Source organism: Pseudophryne corroboree, chromosome 1 (assembly GCF_028390025.1).
Source record: "Pseudophryne corroboree isolate aPseCor3 chromosome 1, aPseCor3.hap2, whole genome shotgun sequence".
Classification (NCBI taxonomy): domain Eukaryota; kingdom Metazoa; phylum Chordata; class Amphibia; order Anura; family Myobatrachidae; genus Pseudophryne; species Pseudophryne corroboree.
In genome coordinates this window covers 385,415,859-385,436,909 of record NC_086444.1, presented here as the reverse complement: position 1 = coordinate 385,436,909, position 21,051 = coordinate 385,415,859, and the positions used below count along the sequence as shown (strand labels likewise).

Sequence of the window (21,051 nt, the reverse complement as noted above, 5' to 3'; positions counted from 1 at the left end):
AAATCATTATCTCCCCAGCTCTCAGCCCTCAAATGGTCTCTGAATAGCAGGAAACACAAATCACACGTAGCGTAATAAATGTGTAACTGATGAGCTAATAATGCTGCACAAGGCTTACTGTGTATTAGTAATGAAGAAGACGTCTGTCACATTATATGTGGCCCCCATCAGGGGTGTAAGAACGTTTTTTGGTTTGGGGTGCAAGATAAAATCTCATTTGGCGCCCCTAACTTCTGGTCACCTTAGACAGGTCACTTGTACCTGTACGGAACTCTATGGAGTAACTGGGAGTGAGTGGCCCCTTGTACACATTATGCCAGGTAGAGCCGCTTATACACATTATGCCAGGTAGAACCCATTATACACATTATGCCAGGTAGAGCCCATTATACACATTATGCCAGGTAGAGCCACTTATACACATTACCAGTGGTAAAGCCCTTTATACACATTATGCCAGGTAACCCATTATACACATTAGGCCAGGTAGAGCTCATTATATACATTATGGGGGTAATTCCGAGTTGATCGCAGCATCAAATTTGTTAGCAGTTGGGTAAAACCATGTGCACTGCAGGGAGGCAGATATAACATTTGCAGAGAGAGTTAGATTTGGGAGGGTTATTTTGTTTCTGTGCAGGGTAAATACTGGCTGGTTTACTTTTACACTGCAAATTAGATTTCAGTTTGAACACACCCCACCCAAATCTAACTCTCTCTGCACATGTTATATCTGCCCCACCTGCAGTGCAAATAGTTTTGGCCAACTGCTAACAAACTTGATGCTGCGATCAACTCAGAATTACCCCCTATGTCAGGTAACCACTTATACAGATAATGTCAGGTAGACACAGCAGCATCCATTAGTCACATTACACCGCACAGTAGCATCCGATACATTACACCGCACAGTAGCGTCTGTTAATCACATTTCACCACACAGTGGCGTCCGTTACTCACATTACAGCACGCAGTGGCATCTGCTACTCACATTACACTGCACAGTAGCATCTGTTAGTCACATTTCACCGTACAGTAGAGTCTGTTAGTCACATTTCACTGCACAGTAGCATCCGTTACTCACATTACACTGCACAGTTGCGTCCGTTAGTCACATTACACTGCACAGTAGCGTCCATTAGTCACATTACAATGTACAGAGCATCCATTAGTCACAGTACAGCTCACAGTAGTACCCTTATACACAGTACATCACAGTAGAGCCCCTTATACACATCACACCACACAGAAGAGCCGCTTATACACATTACACCATAGCAGAGCCCCTTATACACGTTACACTACAGTAGAGCACTTTATACATGTAATGCCAGGTAGAGCTGCTTAAACACACTATGCCAGGTACAGCCCAAACACCTCCTACCTGCCACCCAAACCCACCCCCCCCTGCCGTTCGTTGTTCATTAAATACTTATACACACAGATGCAGTTGCACAGCTGCAGCTGTAGACACGCATGTAGCTGCTCTCTATCCTGACACGGCTAGCGCGTGTAGATTGTCGGCCTGACCTAGGACACTGCTGGGGCTGGGAAGCCATGCTAGATGCTGACAGCGCCGCTGCCTGTCATACTATTTGACAGGCACAGCAGCTGCGGAATACAGCAGAGTTGCAGAGTGGGGAGAGCGCCTCTCAATCTCAGCGCCTCCTTGCTTTGCAGACGTGCTGAGTGGAACACAGAGGGCTCCGCTGCAGCTGGTGGCAGCAAGGCCAGTGCTAGGGTGTCTGGCGCCTCCCTGCAAACTATAAATTTACGCCGTCTCTCCAATACTTAATAAAGGGAAGGAGTGTGGTCTCACAAGGAAGAGGTGTGCCCACACAATTGTACCCCCAATTCACATTATGCCACACTGTAGCACAATCTTATTTACATTAAACCGCACGCAGTGCCCCTGATTCATATTACACCACCTAGTAGTGTCCCTTAATCACTTAACAACACACAGCAGTGCCCCTTATTCAGGGCTTACAGTGGTCCTGGTGAGGTGGCGGAACTCATTTCCCCCACCACCTAACCCCCTCCCATTAGGCGAAGCCAGGGCCGACAGTAGGGTATTAGACACTCCCCTGCAAACTACAAATTTGTGCCCTAACCCCCATACTGTCCAAAGGAACTGCGTGTGGTGTCACAAGGAAGGGACATGGCCACGCAAAAGTACCCCCAATTAAATTACACCGCAGAGTACTGCGCTATATTCACATTATGCTACACAGTCGTGCCCCTTATACACAATGCCCATAGTAGCAGTACCACTTATACACAATGCCCATGGCAGCAGTGCCACTTATACACACAATAAATGCCCACAGTAGCAGTGCCGCTTATACACATGCCCACAGTATCAGTGCCACTTATACACATGATAATGGCTACAGTATCGGTGCTGCTTATACACATAATAATGCCAACATTAGCAGTGCCGCTTATACCCATAATTATGCCCACAGTATCAGTGCCGCTTATACACATAATAATGCCAACGGTAGCAGTGCCACTTATATCCATAATAATGCCCACAGTAACCGTGATGCTTATATACATAATAATGCCCACTTTAGTAGTGTTGCCTATAAACACAGTAATAGCCACAGTAGCAGTGCCTCCTATACCCATAATAATGCCCACGGTAGCAGTGCCGCTTACACACATAATAATGTCCGCGTTAGCAGTGCCGCTTATACACATAATAATGCCCCCGGTAGCAGTGTCACTTCTACACATAATAATGCTCAAGGTATCAGTGCCGCCTATACACATAATAATGCCCACTGTAGCAGTGCCACTTATACACATTATAATGCCCACGGTAACAGTGCTGCTTATACACATAATAATGCCCACAGTATCAGTGCCGCCTACACACATAATAATGCCCATGGTAGCAGTGCCGCCTATACACATAATAACGCCCATGGTAGCAGTGCCACTTACACATATAATAACGGCCGCAGTAGCAGTGCTGCATATACACATAATAATGCTCATGGTAGCAGTGCCGATTACATACATAATAATGCCCACGGTATCAGTGCCGCTTATACCCATAATAATGCTCACAGTAGCAGTGCCTCCTATACCCATAATAATACCCACGGAAGCAGTGCCGCTTACACACATAATGCCCGCGTTAGCAGTGCCGCTTATACACATAATAATGCCCCAGGTAGCAGTGTCACTTCTACACATAATAATGCCCACGGTATCAGTGCCACTTATGCACATTATAATACCCACGGTAGCAGTGCCGCTTATACACATAATAATGCCCATAGTATTAGTGCCGCCTATACACATAATAATGCCCACTGTAGCAGTGCCACTTATACACATTATAATGCCCACGGTAACAGTGCCGCTTATACACATAATAATGCCCTCAGTATCAGTGCCACCTACACACATAATAATGACCATGGTAGCAGTGCCGCCTATATGCATAATAACGCCCATGGTAGCAGTGCCACTTATACATATAATAACGGCCGCAGTAGCAGTGCTGCATATACACATAATAATGCTCATGGTAGCAGTACCGCTTATACACATAATAATGCCCATGGCATCAGTGCCGCTTATACCCATAATAATGCTCACAGTAGCAGTGCCTCCTATACCCATAATAATACCCATGGTAGCAGTGCCACTTATTCCCATAATAATGCCCACGGTAGCAGTGCAGCTTAAACATATAATAATGCCCACCGTATCAGTGCTACTTATACACATCCTCGAAGTATCAGTGCAGTTTATACTGTACACATGCTCATAGTAGCAGTGCCGTTTATACGGGATGTAGTTAATATCCTAGCGATCGGGATCCTGTTGGTCAAAATACCGACAATGGGATCCCAAACGCCGAGAATGCCGACAGCTGTGCCAGGGCTATTCACACTCGTGGGTGCCCATGACACCCATAGAGCGGGAATAGAACCTGTGGTGAGCGCAGCGAGCCACCGAACCCGCAAGGGGCTTTCTAGCGCTCGCCTCGCTGCCGGCATTCTGGCGGCCGGGATCCCGGCGTCAGTATTCTGACCACCGGGATTCCATACCCAACCCGCTTATACACAAAATAATGCTCAAAGTATCAGTGACGCTTATACACATAATAAATACACATATACACAATAAATATATAGCTCTGGTAACAAATTTAAATTGGAAGCACAGACTTGCAACAGGACCATTCATAAAATTACTATTGATAACAAGGTTGTCAAAGAGTTAAACTCACTGTTGTGAGTGTCGGACTGCCAAAGTGCCCAGACAAGCTCCGGAGCATCAGCATGTAGAGCGGGAGGGTATCCATTTGGATGGTCGACCATGTAAAGGTCGACAGTCATTAGATCGACCACTATTGGTCGACATGGACAAATCGTCGACACACAAATATGGTCGACCCAGTACATGTTGACACATGAAAAGGTCGACATGGCTTTTTTTAAAAAAAAATGTAACCTGTGCCGAGCGGAGCAAGGCACCTTGCCCGCAGCATGGCGAGCAAAGCGAGCCATGCAAGGGGACGCGGTACACTAATTGGGGTTCCTGGTCATGTTACGGGAAAAATGACATCAAAAACAGTGGAAAAATCCACGTCGACTTTTTCATGTCGACCTGTCCCGTGTCGACCATTTTCATGTGTTGACTATTAGTCCATGTTGTCCAAGTGGTCGTCCTAATGAATGTCGACCTTAACATGGTCGACCATTCATTACAGAACCGAGGGCGAGGGCTTAGACACCAGAGTGCAGGGAGAATGGAAGCAGGAACAGAAACTGAAAGTACTGTACACAGACTGAGCAGACGAGTTTCAGGCTGTTAGTGAAACCCCTCCTGCGTGCTCTGTTGGGAGGGAGAGACGGAGGGGGGTATCAGCTGGAGCCTCATGCTGACAGCGCCGCTGCCTGCAAGAGTTCACAGTGGACAACAGCAGAGTCGCAGAGCAGGGAGAGCGCCTCTCTAGCCTGACGCCTCCCTGCTTTGCAGACTCTAGCTGAGTGGGTAGCGCCATCAGGGCCGGCTCCAGGCCTACTAGCACCATGAGCGAGAAAATGTCCTCCTGGAAAAGTGGGCGTGGCCTCGCAACTTCATATTGTCAAACTATAAATAAATATATTTCCACACCCCCTCTACGCACACAATTAGCAGCCTTATACATAACACCCACAGTAGTGTTCCTTACACATAATGTCTCCAGTATAGTGCCAGATACACATACTGTCTCCAGTATAGTGCCAGATACACATAATGACCCCAGTAGTGCAGTGCCAGATACACATGATATGCCTCCCAGCAGTGACAAACACACATAATGACCCTAGTAGTGCAGTGCCAGATAGACATGACATGCCCCCCAGCAGTGCCAGATAGACATGATATGCCCCCCAGCAGTGCCAGATAGACATGATATGCCCCCCAACACTTCCAGATAGACATGATATGCCCCCCAGAAGTGCCAGCTACACATGATATGCCCCACAGCAGTGCCAGCTACACATGATATGCCCCACAGCAGTGCCAGGTACACATGATATACCCCACAGCAGTGCCAGATACACATGATAAGCCCCTCAGCAGTGCCAGATACACATGTCCCCAAAGTGCCAGATGCAAATATGCCCCCACAGTGCCAGATACATATATGCCCTCAGTGCCAGATACATATATGCCCCCAGTTCCAGATACATATATGTCCCCACAGTGCCAGATACACATGTCGTTACAGTGCCAGATATGCCCCCAGTGCCAGATACATATATGCCCCCAGTGCCAGATACATGTATGCCCCCAGTGCCAGATACATGTATGCCCCCAGTGCCAGATACATGTATGCCCCACAGTGCCAGATACATATATGCCCCACAGTGCCAGATATGTCCCCAGTGCCAGATACACATGCCCCACAGTGCCAGATACACATGCCCCACAGTGCCAGATATGCCCCCCAGTCCCAGGTACACATGCCCCCACAGTGCCAGATATGCCCCCAGTGCCAGATACACAGGCCCCCAGTGCAAGATACACATGCCCCACAGTGCCAGATACACATGCCCCACAGTGGCAGATATGCCCCCAGTGCCAGATACACATGCTCCAGTGCCAGATATGCCCCCAATGCCAGATACACATGCCCAACAGTGCCAGATATGCCCCAGTCCCAGATACATATGTCCCCACAGTGCCAGATACATATGCCCCACAGTGCCAGATATGCCCCCAATGCCAGATACACATGCCCAATAGTGCCAGATATGCCCCAGTCCCAGATACACATGTCCCCACAGTGCCAGATACACATGCCCTACAGTGTCAGATATGCCCCCAGTGCCAGATACACATGCCCCACAGTGCCAGATATGCCCTAGTGCCAGATACACATCCCCACAGTGCCAGATATACCCCCAGTCCCAGATACACATGTCCCCACACAGTGCCCCCCCCCCCGCCCCCAAAGTGCTGCTCACCGCGCAGCTGCTCATTCTGACGATAGTTCTCTTTTGGGTGGGGAGGCTGCTGCTCCTGTATGTGACAGCGGAAATGAGAGCGCAGCGTGCGCCTCTCCTTACCCTCAGTCTCCGGCGGCGGTTCTCCAATTAGGCACCAACCGGCCCGCGAGCCATCAAAGCTCGCAGTCCGGCAGCCAATCAGGAGCCTCAGCTGCCGATCCGCGAGCTCTGATTGGCTCACGGGCCGGCGCTGCTTACGTAGGCTCTTGTGGGAGGTGAGCCGGTGGACGGACGCTGCGGCTGCAGTGCAGGGACTTGGCCCCAGGCAGGGCAGGTTCCAATATGGCGGCGCAAGTTAGCGGCTTCCATTAAGTGTGGCACCCTGTTCGGCCGCTCTATTAGAACGTGCCTGGAGCTGGCCCTGAGCGCCATGCACAGGCAGGGGATTGATCCGGGTGGATGGTGCCTCTCTCATGCTTGGGGGGGAGCAAGCTACCCCCCTATCCCCCATTCTGACGTCCCCTCTTACAGTGAATATCAAGTTAATTTTTTGAAAATTGCATACGTTTGCCACAAGGTATATACATGATTGCACGACTGGTTACATTTGTGGGCTGCAGGATGAGTTTCATGGTAAACAATAGTTTGATCCCCCAAAAATCGAAAACATGTTGGCAGGCTAAGAATGCAGCAATGCTCAAAAATATGTGCTGAACATAATAAGGCAGACTTGTCACACTTATCACTTACTGCAAACTCTAATGGGTGCAGGGTGTGTGGTTCACATGGGTCTGTGAGTCAAGGGAAGCTCCAGGCCTCACACTCTGCACCCAGAACAGGCTCTACCACTGTTACTGGACTGTAGTGCCATCTTTTCTGCAGTGTCATTGGAAATACGGAACTGTCTGATTTAGCAAAAACACACTAAACAATCTGTGGTCCCACCTCACACAGGCTGCGGACCCCTCATTTGATTAAATGCCTCTGCCTGAACCAGGGAGTTCGAACTGTTATGCCAAAACGTATTAAAAAGATGGTTTTGGTTACTGTGAAAAATTAGATCCTTACTCTCAATCAGCATTCTGGGCCAGACCTGCTTAGACAAGACGGAAAATCCCATTTCTCTGCTAATCTCCAGCTACTGTGCTAATAGACACGTTGCCCTGACATTATAACGTAGGTTTGGAATGTGCATCATTCGAGCACCTTTCTTTTAGATGAATGGCGTGATTGAATCTAGTCATAGAGTGTGCTGATCGTACCGCTCATTGCAGTTGTCAGTGCCGCTACCACTGCGTGGATGACTTTACTGCTGTAAGAATGAGAATTAATACCTTGCTTCAGGGCATACTTGCCTACTTTTGATAAAGCATTTCAGGTAGATTTTGGAAGCAACACCTATGAGCGCGGTGTTAAAGTGGACATGTACTGGTTCCGCCTACGTATTTTTGCATTGTTGCTCAGTAATATTATCTTGTTTACATAAACACACTGATACTATAAGAGTATAAGGAATAAAAGATATTACTACTATAGAGAGTGCATAATCACAAATGTAATTATACCAATAAATGATAAAATAGATACATACAATACACATAAATAATTAAAACTAAGCACTTATACCTAAAAAGTTCATATGTCCATATGAATGCACTAAAATGACAAATTCATGACTCCACTCAGTATTAGGGTTCCATCTCCATAAGATTTGGATAATATAGACTTTGGGGAATAAACAGAACTTTTCACTATTTTTATGGCGAATGGCCTTATTCAATAGCAGGGCCGTTTTTCGGGGTGGTCTTCTGTATGCCGAATGTCGGGATCCTGGCGCACAGTATACCGGCGCCGGAATCCCGACACCCGGCATACCGACAACTATTCTCCCTCGTGGGGGTCCACCCCGCCCCGCATGTCTGGCCCTCTCCCCGCTGCACAGGTACTAAAGCATCGCACGGCGGCAATGCTTTTGTACCTGAGTAGCTCCCTACTAGTGCAGCTCCTGCGTGCTGGCAGGGAGCTACTCGTCGCTTACTGGGTCGTAGAGGCTGCGTGTGACATCACGCAGCCGCCGCGGCCTGCACGGTCCAGGCACACCTACGTTGCCCGGACCGCGCCCCCAAAATGGCAGCCAAATGCCGCCAGCCCGCCCAGCGACGTCTCTGCCTGTCAACCAGGCAGAGGCGATCGCTGGGTTGAGATGGCCATCGGCCGTCTCACATGCGCCGACGCACTGCAGCGCTGACGCATGCGCAGTTCAGACCTGATTGGCTGCTGTGCAAAAATGCACAGCAGCGATCAGGTCTGAATTAGCCCTCTTATCTGAAAATGCATGTAGCCATAGGGATTATTGTGCCTTATAATCAATCAGAGGCGTAACAAGCATGGGGCGAGTGGGTACCGCTGTGAGAGGCCCAGCAAAGGGGTTTCTGTGGACCAGGGTAATGTGTCTGTCCAAAGGTGCATGCAGGGCCGGCACAAAGCAGTCAACTGGGTAAGAAATGCAGAGAGAGATGCGCCAGGCTGGAGAAGGGGTATGTCCACTCTCCTGCAGTCCAACTCTCTGCTGCTGCACCTGCGTCACTCCTTATCATGAATCCCAAATCCCCATACACACATGTTCACGGGTACTCCCCTAATCAATTCTCACTCCTCATTGTCCTTATAGTAGCACATTCACAGCCTTCTCTCCCCCACTCTCCTCTGGACGCTCAACGCTGATCCCTCAATCCACGGGATTGAAGCTTCCAATCCCGGGATTGAATCCTGGCCATTTTTGGCCCTAAATCCCGGGATCCCGCCGATCCCGATCCCGGGATTGGCCACCATAGCGTAATGTTATAGATATAGTCATTTAGAGTAGCTAGGTTTTGTTAACCAATGTTGCGGTCCATTTAAGAAATGTTATGCTGATTATGTCCTGAGTTATTATGCTGGTATGCTGTACAGTATGTATCAAATCCCAATTTGAAAAGAGATTGGAACAGTGGGTACGTTATGCTGACCCCTCCAGGATGGACAGAATGCTCTGCTTCTGGACTTCCCTCTTAATTTATGATTGCCATCACCTGTGCTGAAACACCTTTCTTATTCATTAACCTGTTCAACACAGGTGCCGGCAATTATACATTAATAGGAAAGTCCAGAAGCAGAGCATTGTGTCCCTCCTGGAGAGGCTCATGTTGGGAGTTATGATACAATATGTATATATGCTGCATTGCTGTGTATGCAATGTACTAATTGTAGCTTTTTGTCTTCACCTCTCTCTTATATCACTGAAAAGTGCTTTTTAAAATACAATTCATCCTTGGAAAATCGTCCTAAAAAGAAAAGAAAGGGCCACAAAGGTAACCAACAAAGAAATGATGTCACAACCCCTGTTACCTATATCATTAGTAACCTACACTAGCAGCATATGTAACACTTGTATTTTTGTCCAGGATTCCAGTCGCCACTTCAGAAGACAGATCAGTGTGAGCTGAGTCTGATGATATGTGCTGTATGCAGTGTCCCAGCTGGCATCACTCTCATTCTATTGCTCTCATAAGGACACTCACCTGAGGTTCATTTCACACACATTCCCATATTACTGCAGTCTGTGCGCAATAAAGCAAGTCTAACTGGCTTGTTCGGATATCAATATTTTTTTCACCAACAGTTTAACATTAAATACAAACCATGTAATATCCATGCAACGGAGAAAATATTCATAAGACACCTATAGCTGTATGCAGTGCCGTAACTAGACATTTTAGCGCTGTGTGCAAAACAATGTCATCAGCGGGCCCCTCCCCCCCCATGCAATATAAGGGCAGTGCGCGCTACAGGTGTGCAATAAAAATATAGGGGCGTGGCTTCATGGGGAAGGGGTGTGGCCACTAAATAATACCAATTCATATTACGGCGCACAGTAGTCTCCATTATTCAAAATTTGCCACACAGTAGCGTCACTACACCATGTAGAGCCCCTTTTACACATTACGGCGGACAGATTACCCTTTTTACACATTACGGCTGTCAGTCCCCCGTTTTACACATTACGGCAGGGCCGGCTCCAGGCCTACTAGTACCCTGAGCGAGAACATGTAAAAGTGCCCCCCCCCCCTTATGCGCGCGCGCTCCAGGAAAAGCGGGCGTGGCCTCTGGAATAGTGGGCGTGGCCTCACAACTTCATATTATTAGACTATAAATGAATATATTTTCACACACCCTCTACGCACACAATTAGCAGCCTTACACATAACAGCCACAGTAGGGTTCCTTACACACAATGTCTCCAGTATAGTGTCAGATACACAATGTGCAGTGCCAAATAGACATGACATGCCCCCCAGCAGTGCCAGCTACACACAATATGCCCCCCAGCAGTGCCAGCTACACATAGAAACATAGAAACATAGAATTTGTCGGCAGATAAGAACCACTTGGCCCATCTAGTCTGCCCCTTTTTTTTTTTTTATCTTTTTTTTTATCACTAACCTTATTTGATCCTTATTTCTTTGTAAGGATATCCTTATGTCTATCCCATGCATGTTTAAATTGCTCTACTGTCTTAGCCTCTACCACCTCTGATGGGAGGCTATTCCACTTGTCCACTACCCTTTCTGTGAAATAATTTTTCCGCAAATTTCCCCTGAACCTCCCCCCCTCCAGTCTCAGTGCATGTCCTCGTGTCCTATTGCTTCTCTTCATTTGGAGAATGTTTCCCTCCTGGACTTTGTTAAAACCCTTGATATATTTGAAAGTTTCTATCATGTCCCCCCTTTCCCTTCTCTGCTCCAAACTATACATATTGAGATTTCTTAGTCTTTCTGGGTATGTTTTGTGATGTAGGCCATGCACCATTTTAGTTGCCCTCCTTTGTACAGTTTCTAATGTATTAATATCCTTTTGAAGATATGGCCTCCAGAACTGAATACAGTATTCTAGATGAGGCCGTACTAATGACCTATACAGTGGCATTATTACTTCTTTCTTTCTGCTGCTGATTCCTCTCCCAATGCAGCCAAGCATCTGACTAGCCTTCCTCATTGCCTTGTTACATTGCTTACCTGCTTTTAAGTCATCTGAAATAGTGACTCCTAGATCCCTTTCCTCCTCAGTAGTTTCCAGTATAGTGCCATTAATACTGTATTTAGCTTTAGGATTTTTGAGACCCAAGTGCATGATTTTGCATTTTTTGGCATTAAACTGTAATTGCCAGACTCTTGACCATTCCTCTAGTCTACCTAGATCCTCAATCATTTGTTTTACCCCACCTGGTGTGTCTACCCTGTTGCATACCTTTGTGTCATCTGCAAAAAGGCATACTTTCCCTTTAATGCCATTTGCAATGTCACCAATAAAGATATTAAAAAGCACTGGTCCAAGTACAGATCCCTGGGGTACTCCACTGGTAACATTTCCCTCCTGTGAATGCACTCCATTTACCACAACTCTCTGTTTTCTATCCTTCAACCAAGATCTTATCCATTCAATAATCCTAATATCCAATCCCAAACTTTCAAGTTTATTTAGCAGTCTGCGATGTGGAACTGTGTCAAAAGCCTTACTAAAGTCTAGATAAGCTATATCCATGGCTCCACCTTTATCCATCACTTTAGTCACACAATCAAAAAAGTCAATAAGATTTGTTTGACATGATCTTCCCCCCAGTGAATCCATGCTGTTTGGGATCCAGTAAATTGCCGGATTTGAGATAATCTACAACTCTTTCTTTTAAGAGTGTTTCCATCAATTTCCCTACTACTGATGTAAGACTCACTGGTCTGTAGTTGTTTGCCTCTTCCTTGCTTCCACTTTTGTGCAGTGGGACTACGTTTGCTCTTTTCCAGTCCCCTGGAATTTCTCCTGTAGCTAATGACTGGTTGAATAATTCTGTCAATGGTGCTACCAGCACCTCTTTAAGTTCTTTTAATATCCTTGGATGTATCCCATCTGGCCCCATAGATTTGTCCACTTTCAGCTTCGAGAGTTCTGTTAGGACCTTCTCCTCTGTAAATGTACTTGTTTCATTTTCCTGAATATCCCTGCAACTTAACTGTGGCCCCTTCCCCTCTCTTTCAGTAGTAAATACTGAGCAAAAATAATCATTAAGATGATCTGCTATTAAATTGTCTCCTTCAACAAGACTCCCAGTGTCCGTCTTTAGTTTTATAATTCCGCCTTTTGTTTTTCTCTTTTCGCTTATATACCTAAAAAAAGTTTTGCCTCCTTTACCCACTGACTGGGCCATTTTCTCCTCAGCTTGTGCCTTTGCACATCTGATTACCTTCTTTGTCTCCTTCTGTCTAACAAGATATATCTTTTTGTCTTCATTATTTTGTGTCTGCTTATATTTCCTAAAAGCCATCTTTTTTGCTCTCACAATATTTGCTACTTCTTTTGCAAACCACACTGGCTTCCTTTTCCTTGTGTTTTTCCTAACAGTTTTGATACAAAGGTCTGTTGCCTTCAATATTGCACATTTGAATGTTTCCCACCTCTCCTGCACTGTTTCCAAGTTCCTCCACATGATAGTGTTCACTTTTTAGGGCAGGGGTGCTGATCACAGGGAGGGCACATTTTTAAGTTAGGAGGGCAAAATGATGTACATACTGTAATGCTTGGTGCTCATCTACCTACATGGTAGAGCATGGACAGTGCGCGCCTGAGGCGCGCAGCAAAAATTTAGGGGCGTTGCTTCGTGGGAAAGGTGCGTGGCCACATAATAGTGGCAATTCGCATTACACCACACAGTAGTGCAGTTAATACACACTGCACCAGGTAGAACCTCCTAGACACTTTGTGCCAGGCAGAGCACGTTAGACACTTTGCGCCAGGCAGAGCACGTTAGACACTTTGCGCCAGGCAGAGCACGTTAGACACTTTGCCAGGCAGAGCACTGAGACTCATTGCCTAGCCACAGACGCCTAGCGGGAACAGCTACACATGACATGCCCCCCAGCAGTGCCAGATACAGAAATGCCCCCACAGTGCCATAAATGCCCCCACAGTGCCAGATATATAAATGCCCCCACAGTGCCAGATACATAAATGCCCCGCAGTGCCAGATATGTCCCCACAGTTCCAGATACATAAATGCCCCTACAGTGCCAGATACAGAAATGCCCCCACAGTGCCAGATATGCCCCCACAGTGCCAGATAAATGCCCCCACAGTGCCAGATAAATGCCCCCACAGTGCCAGAAATGCCCCCACAGTGCCAGATATGCCCCCACAGTGCCAGAAATGCCCCCGCAGAGCCAGAAATGCCCCCACAGTGCCAGATACAGAAATGCCCCCACAGTGCCAGAAATGCCCCCACAGTGCCAGAAATTCCTCCACAGTGCCAGAAATGCCCCCACAGTGCCAGAAATGCCCCCACAGTGCCAGATACAGAAATGCCCCCACAGTGCCAGATATGCCCCCACAGTGCCAGATATGCCCCTACAGTGCCAGATATGCCCCCATAGTGCCAGAAACATAAATGCCCCCACAGTGCCAGATATGCCCCTACAGTGCCAGATATGCCCCCAGTGTGCCAGAAATGCCCCCAGTGTGCCAGATATGCCCCCACAGTGCCAGATATGCCCCCACAGTGCCAGATATGCCCCTACAGTGCCAGATATGCCCCCACAGTGCCAGATATGCCCCAACAGTGCCAGAAATGCACCCACAGTGCCAGATATGCCCCCACAGTGCCAGATATGCCCCCACAGTGCCAGATATGCCCCCACAGTGCCAGATACATAAATGCCCCTACAGTGCCAGATACAGAAATGCCCCCACAGTGCCAGATACAGAAATGTCCCAACAGTGCCAGATACAGAAATGCCCCCACAGTGCCAGATTTGCCCCCACAGTGCAGATATGCCCCCACAGTGCCAGATAAATGCCCCCACAGTGCAGATATGCCCCCACAGTGCCAGATAAATGCCCCCAGAGTGCAGATATTCCCCCACAGTGCCAGATAAATGCCCCCACAGTGCCAGATATGCCCCCACAGTGCCAGATAAATGCCCCCACACTGCCAGAAATGCCCCCACAGTGCCAGATACAGAAATGCCCCTACAGTGCCAGATATGCCCCCACAGTGCCAGAAATGGCCCCACAGTGCCAGAAATGCCCCCACAGTGCCAGATACAGAAATACCCCCACAGTGCCAGATATGCCCCCACAGTGCCAGATATGCCCCCACAGTGCCAGATATACCCCTACAGTGCCAGATATGCCCCCACAGTGCCAGATACATAAATGCCCCCACAGTGCCAGATATGCCCCCACAGTGCCAGATATGCCCCCAGTGTGCCAGAAATGCCCCCAGTGTGCTAGAAATGCCCCCACATTGCCAGATATGCCCCTACAGTGCCAGATATGCCCCCACAGTGCCAGAAATGCCCCCAGTGTGCCAGAAATGTCCCCAGTGTGCCAGAAATGCCCCCAGTGTGCCAGAAATGCCCCCACAGTGCCAGATATGCCCCCACAGTGCCAGATATGCCCCCACAGTGCCAGATACATAAATGCCCCTACAGTGCCAGATACAGAAATGCCCCCACAGTGCCAGATATGCCCCCACAGTGCCAGATATGCCCCTACAGTGCCAGATATGCCCCCATAGTGCCAGAAACATAAATGCCCCCACAGTGCCAGATATGCCCCTACAGTGCCAGATATGCCCCCAGTGTGCCAGAAATGCCCCCAGTGTGCCAAAAATGCCCCCACAGTGCCAGATATGCCCCCACAGTGCCAGATATGCCCCCACAGTGCCATAAATGCCCCCAGTGTGCCAGAAATGCCCCCAGTGTGCCAGATATGCCCCCACAGTGGCAGATATGCCCACACAGTGCCAGATACATAAATGCCCCTACAGTGCCAGATACAGAAATGCCCCCACAGTGCCAGATACAGAAATGCCCCAACAGTGCCAGATACAGAAATGCCCCCACAGTGCCAGATTTGCCCCCACAGTGCAGATATGCCCCCACAGTGCCAGATAAATGCCCCCACAGTGCAGATATGCCCCCACAGTGCCAGATAAATGCCCCCAGAGTGCAGATATGCCCCCACAGTGCCAGATATGCCCCCACAGTGCCAGATAAATGCCCCCACAGTGCCAGAAATGCCCCCACAGTGCCAGAAATGCCCCCACAGTGCCAGATACAGAAATGCCCCTACAGTGCCAGATATGCCCCCACAGTGCCAGAAATGCCCCCACAGTGCCAGAAATGCCCCCACAGTGCCAGATACAGAAATACCCCCACAGTGCCAGATATGCCCCCACAGTGCCAGATATGCCCCCACAGTGCCAGATATACCCCTACAGTGCCAGATATGCCCCCACAGTGCCAGATATGCCCCCACAGTGCCAGATACATAAATGCCCCCACAGTGCCAGATATGCCCCCACAGTGCCAGATATGCCCCCAGTGTGCCAGAAATGCCCCCACATTGCCAGATATGCCCCTACAGTGCCAGATATGCCCCCACAGTGCCAGAAATGCCCCCAGTGTGCCAGAAATGCCCCCAGTGTGCCAGAAATGCCCCCAGTGTGCCAGAAATGCCCCCACAGTGCCAGATATGCCCCCACAGTGCCAGATATGCCCCCACAGTGCCAGATACATAAATGCCCCTACAGTGCCAGATACAGAAATGCCCCCACAGTGCCAGATACAGAAATGCCCCAACAGTGCCAGATACAGAAATGCCCCTACAGTGCCAGATTTGCCCCCACAGTGCAGATATGCCCCACAGTGCCAGATAAATGCCCCCACAGTGCAGATATGCCCCCACAGTGCCAGATAAATGCCCCCACAGTGCAGATATGCCCCCACAGTGCCAGATAAATGCCCCCACAGTGCAGATGTGACCCCACAGTGCCAGATAAATGCCCCCACAGTGCCATTCATAAATGTGCCCCCCCCAAAAAAATACCTGCGGCGCTGAGAGGGGGAGGAGTACTGCTGTCCGAGTGCGGGCGGGCGAGGGTGAGTGCGGGTCCGGGTGCGGGCGGGGGTGCTTGTGTGCGCTATGCACGTTGCTCGGCGCCGGCGACTAACGTTAGACACCGGCGCCACGCAGCGCGCATAGCGCACACAAGAGGTCACGGCCGGGCCAATGCTGCACAGGGCCGGCTCCAGCTTCGAATATGGCGGCGCCAGCGCGCGGCGCCCATTAAGGGTGGCGCCCTGCGCGGCCGCTCTATTCGAACATGCCTGGAGCTGGCCCTGCATTACGGCATACAGTGTCCCCTTTTTACACATTACAGCAGCCAATCCCCCTTTCACACATTAGGTAGACAGGATGGATAGATAGATAGATAGATAGATAGATAGATAGATAGATAGATAGATAGATAGATAGATAGATAGATAGATAGAAAGAATAGATGATACTTATTATCTCTCTGCTGGCTCAGGCAGTCAGGCTCCTGGGTGCTGGCAGCTCCCGAATCTCAAGGCAGGGGAGAAGGAGGAGGAGGGTGGGGGACTCAGGAGCCACAGCAGCGCTATGTAATTGGTGGCAGCGCCGCATGCAGTTGTCCCTCTCCTTCCACATTGGCTGGCCTCCACTGCTGTGAATGCTGGGATGAGGGAAGCACATCCCAGCATTCACAGCAGCGGCGGCCAGCCAATGCGTAAGGAGAGGGACAGCTGCTGCAGCAGCACCGCCACCAATTACATAGTGCTGCTGCGGCTCCAGAGTCCACCTCCCTCCTCATCCTCCTCCTCCCCTGCCCTGAGAGCTGCTCCTCTCCGGTGGCAGCAAACGCACACAGGCGGCTTGTAATGAGTCAGTTTGACTCATTACAATGCCGCTGATGACTTAGGGAATGTGGGCAGTTGCGCCCTCAGGGCGACTGCGCTGTGTGCCAGGCACACCTGGAACACACGTAGTTACGGCTCTGGCTGTATGAAAATATTATGTAGCATCTTGAAACACAAAGTCACTTACAGGCAGGGCCGTCTTTTTGTATGGGCTCAATGGGCACTTGCCCAAGGGCCCCAGGAGTATAAGGGCCCTAGGCTGATAATTGATGGTTTCCAGGGGTACCAGATTTTTGAAAATCGGCCCTGGGGAACCGGAGATATCCGACTTCAAAGCAGTGGTCCCCATCCAAGCCTGTTAATTGATCTTCCCAGCCAGATATATTGGGTTCTGTCTGACTTTTTCTGAGGGGATACTCCAAAAGCTGAGACTCTTCTTTTGGTGGACACTGGCAGCTCGCCTCTACTATGCCCAGAACCAGAGATATCAGCATTCAAGCAGCTGGTCCCTGCTCAAGCTCCACAGGCATAAAATGCAGTTTTATATTTTTGTTGGTGGATTGCTCTGGCTCCTGAACTCTGATCCCCAAGTTCCCATTACCTCCTGAAAGATGGTACTCTCTATTTTTTTTAAATCCCATTCAAAGCTAAGAAATCTATTTCCAGGAACTGGAGATATCTGCAGTCAAGCAAGCTGCCTCCCACCAGCAAATGATGAATATTAAGCCCACTACACTATCCACCCCTCACCTATTTATTAAACACCCCCTACCACCCTTCAAGTCATGTACTGTACCAGGGCCCCTTCATTCAGCCCAATGCCCCTTTCTACAGTTTAGTGTTCTCCCTCACGCCCCATCTCCCACCATCTGTGCAGTAAAGGAGTAATTAGCAGAAATTACTGCTCCAGGTCCTACATGCTGAACAGAAGATAAAGCACCCCCTACCGCCAGCAGGACATCAAAGCTGCCGCTGATTGCACCCCCCACCCCTACCGCTAGAGTATGGGTAGGGGCCCCAGTGCGTTGCTGTGCCCAGGGGCCTACACTGCTGTTAAGACGGCTCTACTTACAGCCTAGGTGAGGAAAATTATGTCATGATACGTCTTATAGCAGATTTCCTCTAAGGTAATGAAGGGCTGAGAAAGTAATGAATACAGTGGAAAAGGTATTTCTCCAAAGTTACATACCAGCAAACACTAAGGAGTTACTGTGATGAAGAATTAACCCTATTTAAACTCGATAGGCCTAATAACAGTCACAATTTGGAGTAGCAAAGGTACTGCTCCTAAATAAGGTGTGCCTCTCCACAGACCACACTCAAGGGACCCAGATTCCCACTGGCTGCAGCGCTAAAAAGTCTTGGTGCATACTTACACACACCATCTGCTGTACCAACCCTACGGCAGACACAATTTCTCCATCTGAACATGGCCTTCAGGTTTTGCGCCTGTACCTAGTTACATACCCTGTGTTATCTCCCGGGAACACTCACTGAAATAATGCTCTTTGCGTTCAGATTCCTTCATCTAATACCGGTAACCATACAGAAGTGCGATTCGGATGCATGTGCAGAATTAAAGCTTCGAGCCCTTGCTTCTAGAGGCACAGAGAGTGTGCGTGTGGGGGGGAGTGCTAAATATCCAGACCCAGGCTTCTTTGGGCGAACCGGCAGGGGCCCATGTCCGCAACCCCCCTCCCCCTTCCCCCCTTATCTTTCAGTCAGCAGCAGCCCATTTCCCCAGCCCAGTATATGCTGAGTGCAACAGTTTCCTCTGTCTGCAGGGGAGAAGCGATTGCATTGATCGTGCCTCCCCTCCAAATCTGCCCCCCTCTAGATCCGCTGCATTATTGGTGGCACCAGAAATGTATAACAATAATATTATTCATTAAAAATGCTTTATTATTTAAATAAACAATTTTTCCATGAGTGAAATGTTGTCAAGTATTTGTTATTTTTAGTAGGTTTTTTTTTTTTTTTTTCCCAAAGTCCAACTTTGACCTTTCAGGGGTAGACGTAGAACACAGTGCAAAGACTGGAGAAATTACCCATGGTAACCAATCAGCTTTGAAGTACCGTTTAGCAAGTGAATTATATGAAAGTATAGATAGCAGCTGATTGGTTGCTATGGGTAACTTCTTCCCTGGCTCACTTCGACACTCTTTTCAATGTTTCATACATCTTCCCCTGAGTTTCACTATACATATCCCTGCCCCAGCAATAGTTTATCAGTAAATCATGATGATAGCAGGTTATATTGTATGTTTATATAAATAGGCTGGAATGTGTGATATGCAGAGGAAAGCAGCAATAAGCACAGTTTATTGTTTGTACTGGAGAAAGAGTTTGCTTTCCAGGAAAAGATCAGTATTAAATGGCTGAAAATATGTTAGTCTGAACAAACTGCTACTGTTATAATAATCTGCTGCCCATGTTACATTAATCCCCATCATATGAAGGGATTTGGATTATGATTATATTTGTGATGACGTTTACTTGATTTAAATTAAAATGAAGGTAACTTAAAACCAATGTTGGCTTAGTTTAGTATACACAGACCTGTATAAAGAAGAATACCTGGATCCAAATCATTTACTGCTAGGATATAACAATAAGAAAATAGCTGCAGTGTTGGGCTAACCCACCAGTAAACCAGTGAAGTCTCTGGCAGGCCCCCCAATGCCTGTTGGTCTGGCCCACTACAATGACTGCAGTGCAAGGGATGAGCAACGATGGACACCATACCTTTATTTTCTTAAATTAACAATAAACTTAAGCACCATCTTTCTGACACTCTTTAACTGAATGGGGTCAAGGGTCATGGGACAGCTAATGCCACACTATTTATGGTCTATCCTGGCCTCACATCTCCTCCACCACTGAGCTGTGGCTTCTGACACTCCCCTCCTCTCCCTGTACATGGAGTAATGGCCCTCATTCCGAGTTGTTCGCTCGCTAGCTGCTTTTAGCAGCATTGCACACGCTAGGCCGCCGCCCTCTGGAAGTGTATCTTAGTTTAGCAGAATAGCGAACGAAACATTAGCAGAATTGCTACTAAATAATTATTAGCAGTTTCTGAGTAGCTCCAGACCTACTCACAGATTGCGATCAGCTCAGTCCGTTTAGTTCCTGGTTTGATGTCACAAACACGCCCTGCGTTCGGCCAGCCACTCCCCCGTTTCTCCAGACACTCCCACGTTTTTCCCTGACACGCCTGCATTTTTTAGCACACTCCCGGAAAACGCTCAGTTACCACCCAGAAACGCCCCTTTCCTGTCAATCATTCACCGATCAGCAGAGCGACTGAAAAGCACCGCAGGATCCACAGCAAATCTACTACGTTTTTAGTTAAATAACTAAGCGCATGCGCCTTGCGTGCCTTGCGCATGCGCATTTAGCAACAAATTGCAGCACAGCGAAAATCGTTAACGAGCGAACAACTCGGAATGACCACCAGTGTCTGAAGACACACTTCCTGTTGGTTCCAGCCTCTCTGACAAACCCTGTCTGTACAAGCTTATCCACCAATCTCTGTCAGTGCCAGCTTCCACGCCTATCCACCAGCCTCTACACCTGTCCGTACCAGCCTCTCTGCATTTCCCATTTGTGCCAGCCTCTCTGCACTTCCTCTGTCTGCACCCGCCGCCTCTATACTCTCCTCTCTTGTCTGCGCCAGCCTCTTTCCCCATGGTTGTGCCAATCTACTAGCCTCACTAGCTGCACCAGCATATTTACACTTTCGCCTGTCTGCACAAGTCTCTCTGCCCTTACCCTATCTCAGTTTTGGGGAACCTTTGGCACTCCAGCTGTTGTTGAACTACACATCCCAGCATGCCCTG

At 48.5% G+C, this 21,051-nt stretch overlaps 1 protein-coding gene and 1 long non-coding RNA gene across 7 annotated transcripts in view; one reads left to right on the top strand and one right to left on the bottom strand.

The window, feature by feature from the left end:
• Nucleotides 1-10,086, top strand: part of LOC134886810 (uncharacterized) — a 58,049-nt gene extending 47,963 nt beyond the window's left edge. For all 3 annotated transcript variants that reach the window (XR_010170901.1, XR_010170895.1, XR_010170889.1), the window contains 2 exons: nt 9,751-9,814; nt 9,908-10,086. This is a non-coding gene — a long non-coding RNA (uncharacterized LOC134886810). The remainder of the gene's footprint in view (nt 1-9,750; nt 9,815-9,907) is intronic.
• The window catches only part of TTC28 (tetratricopeptide repeat domain 28), a 935,607-nt gene that overhangs the window by 113,586 nt on the left and 800,970 nt on the right, over nt 1-21,051 (bottom strand). The window lies entirely within an intron of this gene.